The sequence below is a fragment of the Miscanthus floridulus genome, chromosome 5 (assembly GCF_019320115.1).
Source record: "Miscanthus floridulus cultivar M001 chromosome 5, ASM1932011v1, whole genome shotgun sequence".
In the NCBI taxonomy this organism is placed as follows: domain Eukaryota; kingdom Viridiplantae; phylum Streptophyta; class Magnoliopsida; order Poales; family Poaceae; genus Miscanthus; species Miscanthus floridulus.
Genome location: NC_089584.1, coordinates 120,762,227 through 120,779,152, shown reverse-complemented (window position 1 = coordinate 120,779,152; position 16,926 = coordinate 120,762,227). Strand labels below are relative to the sequence as shown.

At 45.3% G+C, this 16,926-nt stretch overlaps 1 pseudogene; it reads left to right on the top strand.

Annotated features, from left to right (window-relative positions):
- Nucleotides 1-12,256, top strand: part of LOC136455243 (protein DETOXIFICATION 19-like) — a 34,993-nt pseudogene extending 22,737 nt beyond the window's left edge.
- Nucleotides 12,257-16,926: the final 4,670 nt, after the last annotated feature.

Here is a 16,926-nt window from a genome sequence, read left to right as displayed (position 1 = left end):
CGGACGCACCGGTGATACTGTTTATCGTCATGGCAATGTTTTTAGCGTGACCGAACGCAGCAGACTGGATGACCGGACACACGAGGTGTAGTGTCCGATCGAATCCAGAAAGGTTCCAGAGCAGCGCCAGCGCGACCGGACGTGTCCGGTCGATGATGACCGGACTCAGCCTAGAGTTCGATCAACGTGTCCGGTCAAGATGTGATCAGCGTCTGGTCAGTAGCAGAAAGCTGAGCTTTTATCCTCAACGACTACTTTCTCAGTGGGGCTTATAAATAGCCCCCCATCCAGCCATTTGAGTTGAGTAGAGCTAAGGAAACATACCAAGGGTGTTGATATACTATTTTAGTGATCTCCACTTGCATAGTACTTAGTGATTCATTAAGTGATTAGAGTAGGTGCTTTACGAAGTGCTTAGATTGATTAGACCACCGCTTATGTGTTTGCTCTAGGTTTAGGCCTAGTGTTTAGTGAGGTTTGCATACCTCTTACCACTCGGTGCTTGCACGCACTATTGTTGTATATTGTAGGGGTTTGTAGTCTTGCGAGATCACACACCGGAGACCCACTTGCGCGTGGGGAAGGCCCGGGGCTATCCTTAGTTACCCGACCGGGAGCTTGGCCCTTACGAGGGATTGCTTGTAAGGGGCTCCAACGAGGACTAGGGGGAAGCTTGCACGCTTCTCGATACCTCGGTAAAAATACCGGAGTCATCGACGGAAGTTTTCATATCTCTACCTTACTCTTTAGCTTCCGCATTTATATTGTTTGCATAACTCCTTTTGCGGTAGAGATAGCAACACACTAGCAAACCGTAGTTGCACATTTAGATAGTTTATCTTTTATATAGGTTTTGCTAAGAATAGAAAAAGAGGTCATAGTTTAAAGTTAGAGTTTTAAGTTGCCTAATTCACCCACCTCTTAGGCGTCACGGTCCCCTTTCAGGTGGGACGGTTGATAACACCAGCAGCTCCTACAAATAGATTTGTAGGGGCAGTTCGTTTGGAACCATTTTAAGGGGCGACTTAATATAGAGTCATCCCTAAAAAAGGAGACGTTGCTACCAATCTTTTCTGTAGTAGTGTGGACGAGTGATTGGATCGGCAGATAGCTAGTAGGAATAAAGATCGCAACGGGTAGAAAATATCCGCGTACTCGCGGGCACCCGACCTGGTGGGTGCGGTAGAAAGTTGTGCCCAACAGGCAAAGCTACACGGGTAAGAAAAGAGCATGCTCGCACCTGCAAACCCGCACTGACATGTGGGACCACTGCCGAAGAGGTATATAAGCTTTAGATTCTAGGGCTCCTCATCCAAATTCCTGATCCCACCACTCAGCCAGCAGCCGTCGTCACCCATCCTTACCCACGCGACCCACCTCCCCTTGGTGGTCGCGGTGTCGCGCGAAGCCTCGGACGCACGGTTGCGCCTCAGGTTCGACAGTCTGTCCTCCCCACTCACAGGTCGCGGCGAGCGCTGCTGCTCCGCTCCCAGCGCGCGCCTTCTGGCTCCCCCAGAACCCCACTCGCAGCTCCCCGACGCCGGCCGCCGGCCTCCCTGCTCCGACGCCGGCTGGATGCCGGCCTCCCTGCACCGAGGCTCCGACGCCGGCCGTTGTGCTCCCCGCTCTGAGGCTCTGACTCCGGCCAGCGTCCTCCAAGCTCGGAAGCTCCGACCTAGGACGCCGTAGACGTCGCGCAGGCCGCTGTAGACGCCCCGCAGTCCGCCGTTGTCTTCCCGCCATGCAATTCAAAGGCGGGTATGCGGGCATGCCCGCCCACAAAATATGCCCGCAGATAGCGGGCGCATTGTGCAGCCCGTGGCGGGTGGCGGGTGGCGGGCGTGGGTGCGGGCATAGAAATAATGTCGTTGGCGGGGTTTGTGATATCAGTATCTGCGCGGATTTTACCCGTTGCCATCTTGAAGTAGGAGTAGCATACACAACAAGTGTATGCGTGTCAAGCTGCCTATTTATGAAGAAGCTGATTGGCCTGTGCGTTTTTGCATGGCTAGTTTAGCTTAGGCATGTACTCTCCGTTGAGTCTGAGAGGTAAATAAGCCCATTTGAGTCGGAGAGGTAAATAAAAGTACACTAGCTTTGTTCATAGCACGTCCGCCTCGCTCTCGATGTTCAGCTAGCTAGGCTCGGTCGATGAGCAGAGTGACCTATCGATGTGCCCTTTTGAATGTATATACGCACGCCTTCCTATACTAGTCGATATCCCAACTCACGACGACAAGTCGCAGGTGCATCAAAGAAGACACTATCTCCATGTGCGGCACGGTGTTGTTCATCGATGTGTTGTTCCCGCTCCGGTGGCCTATTGTGGAGTAGCACAGGCAGGTTGTTGCTTCTCAGTGTGTTTGGACACCAAGGAACGTGTAGTATACATACAGGGCTACCGGTTGTCCCCCATATCATTTATGGAGCTGCCGTGCATATGAATCAGTGGTTTATGTGCCTAGCACGGGCGCTTGTATTTCTTCAGGTCTGTCTACACCACACTTGGATAAAACACACACACACATACAATCTAAATCTAAATTTCTGTCCGCACCATCTAACCAATTTCTGTCCGCCACCATCTACCGAACTGTAGTACACCATCCACCATTTGGGCGATCGGCCCTGCCGAGGCCTGTTTAGTTGGCTCCTGGCAGAACTGTTTGGGCCACGCAATGTTCCTAGTCATCTGATTTTGAATGTCTATGGGCAGGATCATTTGCCTGATTAGTCACGGCTCAAACTAAACACACCCTAACTCGATGGTGGTCAAGGAGTCGTATGTGGTCATCCCGAGCCTTCATTGCCCAAACAGTTATCCACACCCACACACGGTGGACAGTGCCCTCACCTCCTCATGCCCAATCGTCTCAACTGACACCACTTTCTATTAGCTGACGAATCCAAATGCAACCTTAGCTAGGTCGTCCTCGAAACCGGACGGTTGCTCAACATAAACTAACTCATTGATATAGTTATTGAGAAATGTCCTCTTCACATCCATTTGATAGAGTTTGATGTTGTGGGTACAATCATAGGCTAGCAAAATTCTAATTGCTTCCAATCTAACAACTGTGACATATGTTTCTTCAAAGTTAAGACCTTCCACTTGAGTGTAAACTTATGCTGCCAATCTTTCTTTGTTCTTCACTATAATCTTATCTTGATCTTGCTTGTTTCTAAAGACCCATTTGGTTTCAATCACATTATGGTTCTTTGGTCTTTCAACTAACTCTCTTACTTGATTTATTGTGAAGTTATTCAATTCTTCATGCATAGCATTCACCCAATCAATATTATTCAATGTTTCTTCTATCTTCTTTGGTTTAATGGATGATACAAATGAGAAATGCTCACAAAATCAAGCTAATCTTGATCTTGTTTGTACACCTCTAGAAATATCTCTAATTATAGTGTTCAATGGATGATCTCTTGCAATATTGGTCGGTTGAAGTATTGAAACTTGATGGCTTGCACTTGCTTGCTCATTTTGTTGATTCACTTGAGATGATGAACTAACCACTTGATCTTGCACATTATCATGAGAGCCACTTGTACTTGCTTGATGTATATCATCTTGCACATTTGAGTTAGAGAGCACTTGTACTTGATCATCTTCTTAATCTATCACTTGTTTAGGCCTCAATTCACAACATCCATGTTTTTCATAGCATTTGTCAATTGAATTCCTCTAACATCATCAAGATTCTCATTTTCATCTTGGAAACCCTTGGTTTCATCAAATTCAACATCATGAACTTTCTCAAGAGTACCACTTGCCAAATTCCAAACTCTATATGCTTTGCTAGTGGTTGAGTATCCAAGCAAGAATCATTCATCACATTTTTTGTCAAATTTGCTCAATCTAGTGTCTTTCTTCAATATGTAGCATTTTCAATTAAAAATCTGAAAATATGCAATGTTGGGCTTTCTACCATTCAAGAGCTCATATGGTGTCTTCTCTTTCAATGGGTGACATAGAGACGGTTGCTACAATAGGCAGTCGTGTTGATTGTTTTGGCCCAAAAAGATTGACTCATATTATACTCATTAAGCATAGATTGTGCCATGTCAATAAGTGTTCTATTATTTCTCTCAACAATGTCATTTGATTGTGGAGTGTACTTGACCGAGAATTGATGTATAATTTCAAAATCATCACACAAATCATCAATTCTAGTGTTTTTGAACTCACTACCATTGTCACTTTTAACTCTCTTGATGGTTGTTTCAAACTCATTGTGTATGCCCTTGACAAATGATTTGAAAGTTGCAAACACATCACTTTTATCCACTAGAAAGAATGCCCAAGTGTATCTAGTATAGTCATCCACTATCACAAAGCCATATTTGTTTCCACAGATGTTAGTGTATTGTGTTGGCCCAAACAAATTCATATGCAACAACTCAAGTGACTTGCTAGTACTCATGATGCTTTTCTTAGGATGGATGTTACCAACTTGTTTTCTGGCTTGACAAGAGCTACAAAGCTTATCCTTCTCAAAAGCCACATCTTTCAAGCCTCTAACTAGATCATGCTTAATCAATCTATTTAATTGTTTTATTCCAACATGACCAAGCATTCTATGTCATAACCAACCCATGCTAGACTTAGTGAATAAGCAAGTTGACAATTGAGTTTCACTATCATTGAAATCAACTAAGTATATATTCCCATATCTAAATCCTTTGAAGATCAGATTAGAGCCATCTACACTTATGATCTCAACATCATCACTCCAAATATGCACTTGAAACCAAGGTCACATAATTGAACTACCGACAATATGTTTAAGTTCAAGCTCTCAACTAGCAACACATTGGAAATGCTCAAGTCATTTAATATTGTAATCTTATCAAGCCCCTTGACCTTGCCTATGCCATTATTGCCAAATATAATACTATCATAATCATCATTACCATTGGTATTGATTAAGTTGAACATTCTTGTATCACCGGTCATGTGTTGAGTGCACCCACTATCAAGAACCCAATGCCTTCCTCTGGCTTTGTAATTGACCTACAAAAGAAGATCAATTTTTTAGATACCCAAACTTGCTTGGGTCCTTAAAGGTTAGTGACTAAGCTTTTTAGCACCCAAATGGCTTTCTTCTTTGAGCCCACAATTGGAGTACCAACAAACTTAGCATGCACCCCATTAACACCTTTGGTAAGCAAATAACAAGAATCAAACTTAATTTAGGATATATTTGCTTGTGATTCCTTGTTCTTGCAATATTGCTCTACATGCCAACTTGCTTGCATCTATTGCAAAATCGATCATTGTCATTCACAAAACTAGTCTTGTTAGTTGCAAAGGCCGCCTTGCCTTTCTTGGGGGTATAGTCCAATCCCTTTTTGTTGAGAGAAAATCTTTGGCTACCTAAGCACTTTACCAAGTGGGCCTCACCACCATAGGTATTGCCTAAGGAGCGAGTGAGCTCATTGACCTCCTACTTTAAGGTCTTACTCTCAACCATAAGTGAGACATCACTAGTGAAACCATCACTCATAGGTGAAGTAATAGTGCTAGATGAGCTACAAGAAGGGTTAATGGATGCAACAATAATAGGCTTGTAGAAAGATTCATCAATAATATCACAAGTTCAGCCTATGTCACATGTTACAACATGCTCCTTCTCGTTTTGCTCAAGAGTAGAATGAGCCTTTTCAAGCTTCTTGTGAGCTTTATCAAGCTTCTCATGGGCTTCCTCTAGTCTCTCATAAGATGCATTGAGCTTATCAAAGGCTTGCTTAAGGGCTTTTAGTTCCTTACGCAAGTCTTTGCATTCCCTTCTCTTAATGTCAAAATGCGGCCGAGCATCTTCTAACATGTCAAAGAGCTCATCCTTGGATGGTTCATCCTCATCATCGCTCTAACTATCACTTCTACTACACTCATCATCGATTTTTGCCTTAGTGGCCTTAGCTATGAAGCATGTCGATGGAATGTCGAAGAGCGAAGACTTCTCATTGATGGTAATGTTTGCAAGAGCCTTCTTCTTGGTGGTCTTGTCATCATCATTATCACTTGAGGAAGCATCACTATCCCAAGTGACCACATATGAACCACCCTTCTTCTTCTTCTTGAAGGTCATCTTGTCTCTCCTCTCCTTCTTCTCCTTCTTGCTCTTCTTCTTGCTCTTCTTGTCATCATCTTCATTTTCATTATTGTAGGGGCATTGAGCAACAAGGTGATTCTTGCTACCACACTTGAAACACCTCCTTTTGTCATCCTTGTTCTTGGATGATGACTTCTTCCTTCTTGCATGATAGCCATTCTTCATCATGAATTTGTCAAATTTCTTCACAAAGAGAGCCATCTTCTCATCATCATCTTCATCAAAGCTTGAGCACTCATCTTCACTTGATGTTTCTTGCTTTGCCTTGCCCTTGGAGGATGATGTGGATTTGAATGCCACACTCTTCTTCTTCTCATCCTTCTTGTCATCTTTCTTCTTGTTGTTCTTCTCCTCTTTCTCGTCATCATCTCTATAAGTGTCATCGGTCATCACATCTCCCAATACTTGATTTTGGTGTCATAGTGTCCAAACCACTCCTCACTAGTATGGTGACCAATGTGCCAAATCTTGATGGTAAGCATCTCAAGAACTTGTGGAAGAAGTCCTTGTCCTTCACCTCTTCACCAAGTGCTTTGAGATCATTGACAAGCACTTGTAACCTATGGAACATCTCTAGCACACTCTCATCATCCTTCATCTTGAAGCTAGCAAACTTTTCCTTGAGTATGTATGCCTTTGCACCCTTCACCGCTTGAGTGCCCTTAAATGATTTCTCCAACTTCTTTCATGCCTCATGAGTCATCTCAATGTTCTTGATTTGCTCAAAAGTTCTCTCATCCATGGCATCATGAATGGCACTAAGAGCAATGTCATTGTTTTAGAGCAATACTTCTTTTGCTGTGGTGGGATTCTTTGGGTTGGCAACCTCAATCTTCGTCTCCACCACCTTTCATACCTTTCTATTGATTGACTTGATATAGGTGGTCATCTTTGCCTTCCAATATAGATAATTTATGCCATCAAATTGGGGTGGCTTCTTGGTGTTATTGATTTGAGCCATTTTGACATCGAAGGTTATTAAGCCTCAAATAAACGGTGACCACAACTCCGATACCACTTGAAAGGTCCTAAATAGCTAGAGAGGGGTGAATAGCCTATAAAAATTTCTACAAAGACACTAGAGTAACTTGTTAGACAACTAAATGACGAAATGAAAATTTCTCTAGTTCTACTCAAAAGGCAAGCCACCTACCAACAATTCTAGACTCAAAGAATATGTTGCTACTCTCTACACTAGTTGAGCTAGCGAGGAACTAATTACAACTAAGAAGCTAAGCTACACAACTAGCTATAGCTACCACAAGCTCTATACAAGATAAATACACAACATAATATAATAGAGTGGTAGAGAAGATATACCGCCGTGGCAAGTGATCAATTAATGAATACCAAAGAATACCAAAGAGATAATGATGACACAATGATTTTTCCTCCGAAGTTCACTTGCTTGTCGGCAAGCTAATCCCCGTTGTGGTGATTCACTCACTTGGAGATTCACGCGCTAATAGGCATCACACGCCTAACCTGCAACCGGGTGCCACATAGTCAATACAAGATGACGATCCACATGCCACACATAATCCACTAGAGTTGCCTTTGGCGCTCTATCAGGGAAGGCACAAGAACCCCTCACAATCACCACGATCGGAGCCGGAGACAATCACCTTCCAATCATCGGGCCATCTAGGTGTCGACAAACACCAAGAGTAACAAGATCTCCACCAACCCAAATCGCCCAACTAGTGCCACAAGATGTAAGATCACTGAGCAATGCACTAGAGGCTCTCCAATCTCACTCAAATGATGAAATCAAGTGTGCAAGTGAGTGGATTGTGTTTGCTCAGCTCCCAAAGGGTGTACTCAAGTGTGGAAAGTGCCAAGTGATTGGCCAAGGCCGGCCACCACATCTATTCATAAGCCCACCAACAAATAAAGTCATTACCCCTTCAGAGCAGCTTCTGCGAGGGCATCGGATATGGCGGTGTGCCATCGGACAGGGAGGTGACGGTGCCCCTTCAACTGCCATCCACTAGCCGTTGGGACACCGAACAGGGTGGCGGTGGCACCGCCCTAGGGGTGATGGTGACCACCTAGGACAACCCCCCCCCCCCCCCGAAACCCCTGCTCTTTGGATAATTAGGGCGGTGCACCGCCAGGGGGTGGAGGTGACTAGGGCGGTGCCCCCTCGGCCCTAAGTCCAAAAATGCCAGCCTCTAGAATAAAGGGGCGGTGGCACCGGACGCACCCCGGCGGTGCACCGCCTTGCACCTAGCGGTGTACACCGTCATTGATGGTGCCAGCCCCCAATTCCTCCTCCTCAGCCAAGGCCAAACGGTCACCGTCCTAGGGCAGGCGGTGCACCGGATAGGGGGTGACGGTGCCCCCAGAGGCAGCATCTCATCCCCTTCTTCACCTCCTTTGATTCCTTTGCAAATGTGCCAACACCTCAAGTGTTTAACCATTACGTGCAAGTGTGTTAGCATTTTTACAATTATTTTCCAATGGTTAATCACTTCTCATTGATTGTGCACTAGGCCTAAAATGCAATGCATGTATTTCAACACCTAGTGGCACTAGATGATCGAGTTGTTCGATAAGAGCTCCCCTCTTAATAGTACGACCATCTATCCTAAATGTGATCACACTCTCTATAGTGTCTTGATCACCAAAATAAAATGACCATATCAAATATACATTTGCCTTGAGCCCATTTTATTTTTCTTTTTTTTTCTTTTTCAAGTCGGAGCTTGATCACCATCACATGTCCAATCACCATCACCTTGGACTTCAATTGCTCCATCACTTGGCTTGAACCAACCTATCTCAATTCCATACTTAGAGCAACTTAGGGTTTCATCAATTCACCAAAACCAAACTATAGATTTTCGTCTCTTTCTTTTTGGTAATTGATGACAACCCTTTCACAAATATATGAATTAAAATTTATTTGAATCCATGTTGTTTGTCCAAGCATTTTTACCATGTGTAAAGGATTTGAACAAGTTTCATGAACCCGAATTGGTTGCATTAGCTTCCCTACGTATGTGTTAAGAGTTTGGATAGAAGCTTGCACATATACATATATAGAAAATATGAGAGGACAATGTCTACCAAATGATGTAAGATATAAGAGATGGACATTTAAAGCGTGATACCTATCGGAGTGCACCAATAATATCATCCTTAACAATATTGTTAGTTAGATATCACTTGCAAAGACAAAGAACTAGATACCCCGTGAGATCAATATTATAAGCAAGGTTTTAGTACCACTTGTGAACACAAATACAAGTCATATCTAACTTTCATTCTATGCATGCTAGTTTTTCATTCCATCAATAACTTACAACTAGTTTTTCATTATAAACAAGGTTGTAATATCACTCGTGAATAATAGCTAGAGGGAGTACTTTTACCTTATTAATCTCTTGCGGTTTTGCGTGCTGCCGGAAGTTGGAAGCACAATGCAAGGCTCTAGTCTACCTAGAGTGGACGTACGTATCACACGAATGACGATCTGACTCATGTTAATCAATACAATGATGATTTATGATTACTAGTTTTTTTTTTTGGAAAGTAAACTGTGGAGGGGAGCGATTCCCTGCCTGGAATGCATTAGCCAAAACAGAGTTTCAGGTATGATTACTAGTAGTACTGCTATTTCAGTATTAGTACGGTGGCATGGGCACATGACCAGGCAAGGTGGTTTTGGAGATGATCATCGCTAATTCGCTACCAGGTGTTTATTTCCGCGAGACTAGCTCGCGGCGTGCACGGACCGCCCATCGAATTGAATATCACAGCACAGGTGTTTACTTCGTACTGCCATCCGCCAAACTTTCGAGAAAAGGACAGTCATACTACCGCCCAGTAGGCCAGTAATCAAATCTACTTTTTTTTTTCTCTCACCTTAAATACAGGTGTAGAATCTGTTTGGATATAGACACACACCACCACACACGGTATACGAACAAATCTATAACTACGTTACTTGACCATTGTGGCACGTCTGCGTGAGAGACACTGAAATTATTATTTAAGACAAACCCGATGAGAAACCAAAAATTCACAGCCACACGGGCTCGAACTCCGGCCGGCAAGGTCCCCACCACCGGGCCTTGCCACCCGAGCGTACTCGGTTGTCAGTAATCAAATCTACTTACTCGAGCTTGCGTGGTTCATTGTTACTTATACGTATATGGTGGAAATAAAGACTTGCTCTGGTTGCAAGTTCATGGCTGCCGCATTCATCATGGCTCCTGATTGACTTAAACGCTCCGTGTCCATGGATTAGTTGTAACTAAGGCATCAGAACCGTGTACATTTTGGACGTCCAACTCGGAATTAAACCTTGTGACATGGCCGTTTTTTTTTTTTTTGAGGAGTTGTGACATGGCCGTTACTGGTGGTGTCTACGGATCGACATATCCGATTTCTTTCTCCAACCAGAATCTTTATTGACTACTAGCTAGCTGTAATCTAACTAACGACATGACACTGTAACCGAACATTTCTACCACCACGACAAGCGGCCAAGGCTTATTAGTAGGACCCAACATTTCTACCACCACGGCAAGCGGCCAAGGCTTATTAGTAGGAGCAATGGTGGTAGAAATGTTCGGTTATAGTGTCATGTCGTTAGTTAGATTGTTCTCACAGAGAAGTTCACAAAAGTAGGATATGATTGTTTTTTCTGACACTGATGCATCGGATGCATTGCATCCTGATGTGTGTCGATGTCAAACCTTAAGTGATCCATCCTAATACCTGTGCAGTGATCCATCCTGAGCGCGGTGAGCACGTCGCTGATCGCCATGTGGTACGTCGCCGTCTCGCGAGACTGAAACTCTGAAACCGGATCATCACAAGATAGAATAATTGATTGATATTACTCTGTGTCTCCCCACGTAACAAACTGATCGGTGGATAATTGTGTGCAGCACTAGCACGGAGGCCATCGCCTTCATGATCACGTACGGGTTCAGTGCCGCTGTGAGGTACTGCCCCTAATTAAGCACTTCCATGCTGCTTATGCAGCATTCGTGCGCTTGCCTGCCAGAGCCTCAATTCGTGTGTTGCCTTGGGCTTAGGCCAGTCTCAATGGGGATTTTATAGAGTTTTATGGGCATTAAATATGCTGACATGGCACTGTCTTGATGAGGAGAGAGAAGATAAAAGTTTCATGGGAGTAGAGAGAGTTTCATAGTGATGAAACTCTTCTGCACTGTTTCCAAAATATGGGTGTGTTGAAAACTGTAAGATGAAACCCCTACTGAGACTGGCCTTATATATGGTGACCGGCACCGGCCGTGTCGATGTGTCCCGTGCATTGCGCGCAGCACCCGGGTGTCAAATGAGGTCGGGGACGGGAACGTGGACAAGGCCAAGAACGCCGTATCGGTGACCCTGAAGCTGTCGGTGCTCGTCGGCGTCTCCTTCGTCCTGCTGCTGGCGCTCAGCAACGGCCTCTGGGCGAACCTCGGTGGGAGCACGGTGGTGGTGTCGGAGTTCACTGCCATCACACGCCACTCGTGATCGTCTCCATCGTGCTCGACTCTGCACCAGGGTGTCCTGTCAGGTGAGAGCCCAGAGACCTACCGGCCGGCGACCACATCGCCGAACGATCCGAACAGATTCTACAGCTGTACTTAAGATGAGAGGTCAAAAAAAAAAAACATCGCCGAAAGATTAGATATATTCACAGACATGTACAACGGCATGCACAAGTGACTGGCTGATGATTGGGGATGCCTTGAAATGACTGATGATAACGGGCAGGCGTGTCGAGGGGCTGCGGATGGCAGCATCTCGCGGCGATGACCAACCTGGTGGCTTACTACTTGGTGGCCATGCTGTTTGGCTGTGGCTTATCGTAAATGATCGTAAATTTTCAGCTGGAACAGTATTTTTCTCTCACACAAACCAGCCAGCAGTACTTCTTCATGAACCAGCAACGATACGAACCAGCCAACCGAACAGGCTGGAGATGTGCAACAGTCAATATGACTTTGATTATATGCTCTATGATGACTTCTTTGCAGGGGTTATGGCCGGGCATGATCTGTGGTCTGGCATGCCAGGCCTGCTCGCTGCTGGTGATCAGTGTCCGCACCAAGTGGTCAAGGATCGTGGAGTCCATGCAGGAGGAGAAGGCCAACTACATCGCTTAGCCTTAGTATACGTGAAAAAAAAATGCTGCTGAGACGTGGAACGGCATCACAAACCATATGTTTCTTGTGCTTGTGCACTTCCATATCTTTCTTTCCTTCCTTTGAGAAGGATTCCACTTCCATATCTTTCTATCTATCTATCTTTCTTTCCTTTTTTTGAGAAGGATTCCATATGTTTCTTGTGCTTGTGCACGAGCACGACAAGACAGTGAAGGAACGACAAGCAGCGAGAGCAGATTAGCCTAGGCTGGGCTAGGCCCAAATAACGCGTGGACTTTGTGGCCCAGTTCGGCCGTCCATTTCGAGGATTGATGCACGGTTCCGATTTTACTTCAGAAGGCCTTTTACTTTATTTTTCGCTCATTTTCCGAGTACGACAACAATGCCTCGAATATCATCGTACTTTCAGGCTTGTTTGATACAATTATTATTACCTAGCTAACCTAGCTAAAAACTAGTTCTAACTCATCCAAACAGAATGTTAAGAGTATCTTCAAGAGTTTTTTCTTCTTCTAAAATTTACTCTATGAATCATCATTTAGAGAGTCGTTTGAGTAAAAATCGTTTTCTATATTTTTGTACCACCCACAACTTTTCTATACCGTGTGTATTCTAGGGAGTTATTCCCGTTCTCTATCTTTGGTTGGCTCTAGAATAGAGAATGTTTGTATTTAGAGATCCAATTAAAGAGAATGTTAAAGGATATTTTTTTTTTCACTAAAATCACTATTCTTATAAATTATAAAGGATATAACGAGTCTTTCGGAGTTGCTCTAAGAGTATCTCAAGGAATATTTCTTAAACTCGCACTCTAATAGGGTTTTTAGTTCGAGGATTCATTCATCCTAGATGAGGTAATGCGTCATAAGTTTATTCTTTAAATTTGGTGGAATGACTTCATTCCTCGTACTGGTACCAGTTATTAGCTGGTGAAGAATGAGGCGAATGATGCATAAACATATTTTATTTCACAAACCAACTTAAAAAAGTGAGGAATGAGGAGATGATGGACTAACTTATTCGTCAAACCAAACACGCCATAGATCATTATTTAGAGAGTCATTTAAATAAAAACCGACGTCTTTTTTATATCTTATGCACACTCTATAGAACTAATCCCACTCTCCATCTTTAGCTAGGGAGAAATTCAAAATAGAGAAGGACAATATTTAAATATCCAATTAAAAATTATTGAAGAGTATTTTCCAACAAAATCCTTATTTCTATCAATAAGAAAAGAATATAAAGACGCTTATGGAGTTACACTAATAGGTTGGGTAACTTTTTAGTCAAGTCTTCAACTTATTGGCCAACTAGCTAACCAATCACAGCTAATTTACACTGTTTTTTAGCCCTAACTGGTAAGTAGTCCTAATTGATTTAAACAAACCCTTTGTTGATTCTAAAGGTAACATGATGTTCATTTTTTTTGGCATAGAAGGTCAGCGAGAGAGGGATGCAAAGAAAAAAAAGATGGGGCTTGTTTAGATGCTTCCAACGTCTAAACGTACTGTCGACAGAATATCATCAGTAGTCCTCTGAGGAGTATCCCACGAAAGTAGATTGATCGGCAGAGGAGCGCGAGATCGAGAACAAGAAGGCAACAGAGACACACGAGTTAGATAGGTTCAGGCCATCAGTATAACGTAATACCCTACTCCTGTGGTCTGTTGGTTTGTATTAGCTATCATATGATATTGCGTGTGTTTGGAGGGGTCCCTACCCGCCTTATATAGTCTGGGGAGTAGGGTTACAAGTCGGTTAGATCTGAGAGATAACCGCAAAGTAATAACTGATTACAGAAATATTAGGATCATACATATCCTAACAGATCTCGTAGTATCTTCAGGATATCTTCCAGATGTCTTGCGGAAGGCGCCGACCAGGATCGTGCCCCGCAAGGCTTCGTCTTGTGGGCTGGGCCGCCCCTGAGGGCGCAGCCCATGTGGTATGCCGTGGGTATCCGGGGTCATACCCCCCACAGCTAGTCCCCGAGCGCCTTGTACCCGTTGAACAACGTCGTCTTGTGCTTGTCTGAGCAGGTGCGAACAAAGCCGAGCAGCTAAACTCATGTTCCGACCACCATGACGAGTTGTCGAGCAGTTGCGAGCAGCGAGGACCACAGCCGAGCAGTAAGATCCAAGCACGGCTTGCCATAAGGGTGTAAGAAGCTCAAGTTCAGAATAGAAAATTTCCTCACAGTGGACCAAGTGTGCACTTAGAGTTCGACCATGGGAGAATGAGTCAATCTTCTTCAAGAGGCATGTAGTCTTCGAGAAAAAAATCCCGCACATTCACTGCGAGGTGAAGTGTGCCCACTTAGTCCCCGAGCCTGACAGTAGATGACGTAGTCATGTAGTGCTAGGGTCAGAAAGTAGAATAATAGTAGAAGACCAGCCGAGCAGGCAGCCAGTCCCCAAGCGTGGCCCCAAAAAGAGATAAAGCACATTCACCGCAAGGTGAAGTGTGCCCACTTAGTCCCCGAGCCAGACAGTAGGTGACGCAGTCACATGGTGCTAGGGTCAGAAACAGAGAAACAGTTAAAGACCAGCCGAGCAGACAACCAGTCTATGAGCTACAAGCAGAGATATCAGAGAAATCAAACTGTGGAGAAAAAACCAGAGTAATGATTGTACAGTGATGGTCACTGAGCCTCAATAAATGGTGAAGAAGTCGGCGATTATTCGGCGAGTAGCAACTAATGGCGGTGGCGGCGATAAATGGGCGACGTGGGCTGCGGTTGCGCAAAAGCCCAGGTTACGGCCCACCTTGCTGTTACGGAGGATTCGGAGAGGCGCAAATCGCGGGAACGGTTTCCCAAAATCCCTTAATTACGAAGAGGTGGGGAAAGTGCTTTATAACTGCACCGCCGCATCCCAAGTTTCCACCTTTGCCACTTTGCTATTTCATCTTCCTCCGTAGTCCTCCCATTTCCAATTTCACATTCACACTTGCAATCACCGCCAAACCCTAATCGGATCTGAGAGATGGCACCGAAGAAGGGAGTGGCCAAATCGAAAAAAACAAGCCCCAAGAAGGCGAGCACCGGCGCCTGATGTGACGAAGAGTGGGTGCTGTCGCAAACAGGAGAGGCAGAGCTGAATAGACTAGTGGAAGCTGGCATTCTCCCTAACCGTGCCACCGCCGGATGGCGGCTGGCCCTCGATGAGTCCTTTCTGACGCCTCATACTAACGAAGCAGTGGTATTCGAGGATTATTTCTGGTGCGGGTTGGGATTCCCTGTTCATCCATTCCTGAGGGATCTATTGGAGCTCTAGGCGGTTAGTCTATGCAACCTCCATCCCAACACCATTCTTCACATATCAATCTTCATCCATTTCTGTGAGGCATATCTTAGAATCCTACCCCACTTCAACCCCTTCCGTCACCTGTTCTGGCTAAAGAAGAGAGGCGGCCTTGGTTCCAAAGTGGTTGGTGGGGTGTACCTCTAGTTGCACGATGGGATGGCGGGCGAGTACCTTACTATGCCGCTGAACACGTCACTGAAGGGGTGGAACGCCAGGTGGTTCTACATAAGACAAAGCCACCCAGCAATCCGCTGTGACGCCGACCACATCCCAGAGAACTAGAGGAGTTGGTTGGAGACGCCAAGCAGCGATGATATGGAGCAAGTGAAGGAACTCCTCGGCTTAATAAAGGGCGTAAGGACCAATGGCGGATTAGTAGCAGCGAGTTTCATAGTGCACCGCATTCAGCCCTATAAGGAGAGAGCGCACCCAGGCTTCGAGTTCAAAGGGGAGACTATCGAGGAACGTTGTTGAAGAGCGGACTGCGGAGCTATTTGCTCCGCTTGCCTCATTCAGCTTGTCAGGGTATACAAAGCCCTTCAACTGCAAAAATCTGCCACCTCAGGTAAATATCACAGCTATGTGTTTTTTAGAAGCTTTTTTCTTTTATCATTGCTGAGTAGTATACTAATTCACTCATGCGAAGATCCACTCATAGGATAGGGTTGCGTACTTCTTGGGCATGCCGAGAGGCGATTGGTCGCCAGCGGTGGATGCACGACCACCAGCTCAACCTGAAGAAAGTTTTGTTGGCGTTTCTTCGAAGTCGGGGGGTATGGATGTTGGTCGAACGGAGAGTCCTCCCCCGGTGTCAGAGAAAACTTAGGGAAAGAGGGCAGCAGTGGACGAGCCGGCTCGGAAGAAGAGGAAGACGGCAGTTGCTGCTCCCCGCAAACCAGGTGGCATCTCGCTTGGCGATGATCAGACCACTCAAACATGAAGGACCACGGTGTTCGATTGGTCTAACGACGACGAAGTTCTGATAGCTCCTCCACCGAGCACGAAGGAGCCTCCGCAAAGCACACGCACGGGGAATCAATCAGGGGAAGGCAGAGAAGTCCCTAAACCATAGACGAGGGCAGTCCCCGAACAGTGGGCGAGGGAAGTTCCCGCACAGCAGACGACGGGAGTCCCTACAGGGCAGGCGACAGAAGTCCCCGAGCAACTTGCGGAGGCGAACCCAGAGCAGCAGGCGGAGAGGACCCCAGAGCGATAGGTAGAACAGAGGTCGACTAAGGAGGAGCCGAGACCTCCCCCGCAGAGCATGGGAGTCGACCCAACGGCTGCGCCTGGGGGCTCGGGTAGGCACCACTGGTTCAAGAAATTGAACCGGCAGACCAAGCCATAAGTATCCTTGTATTA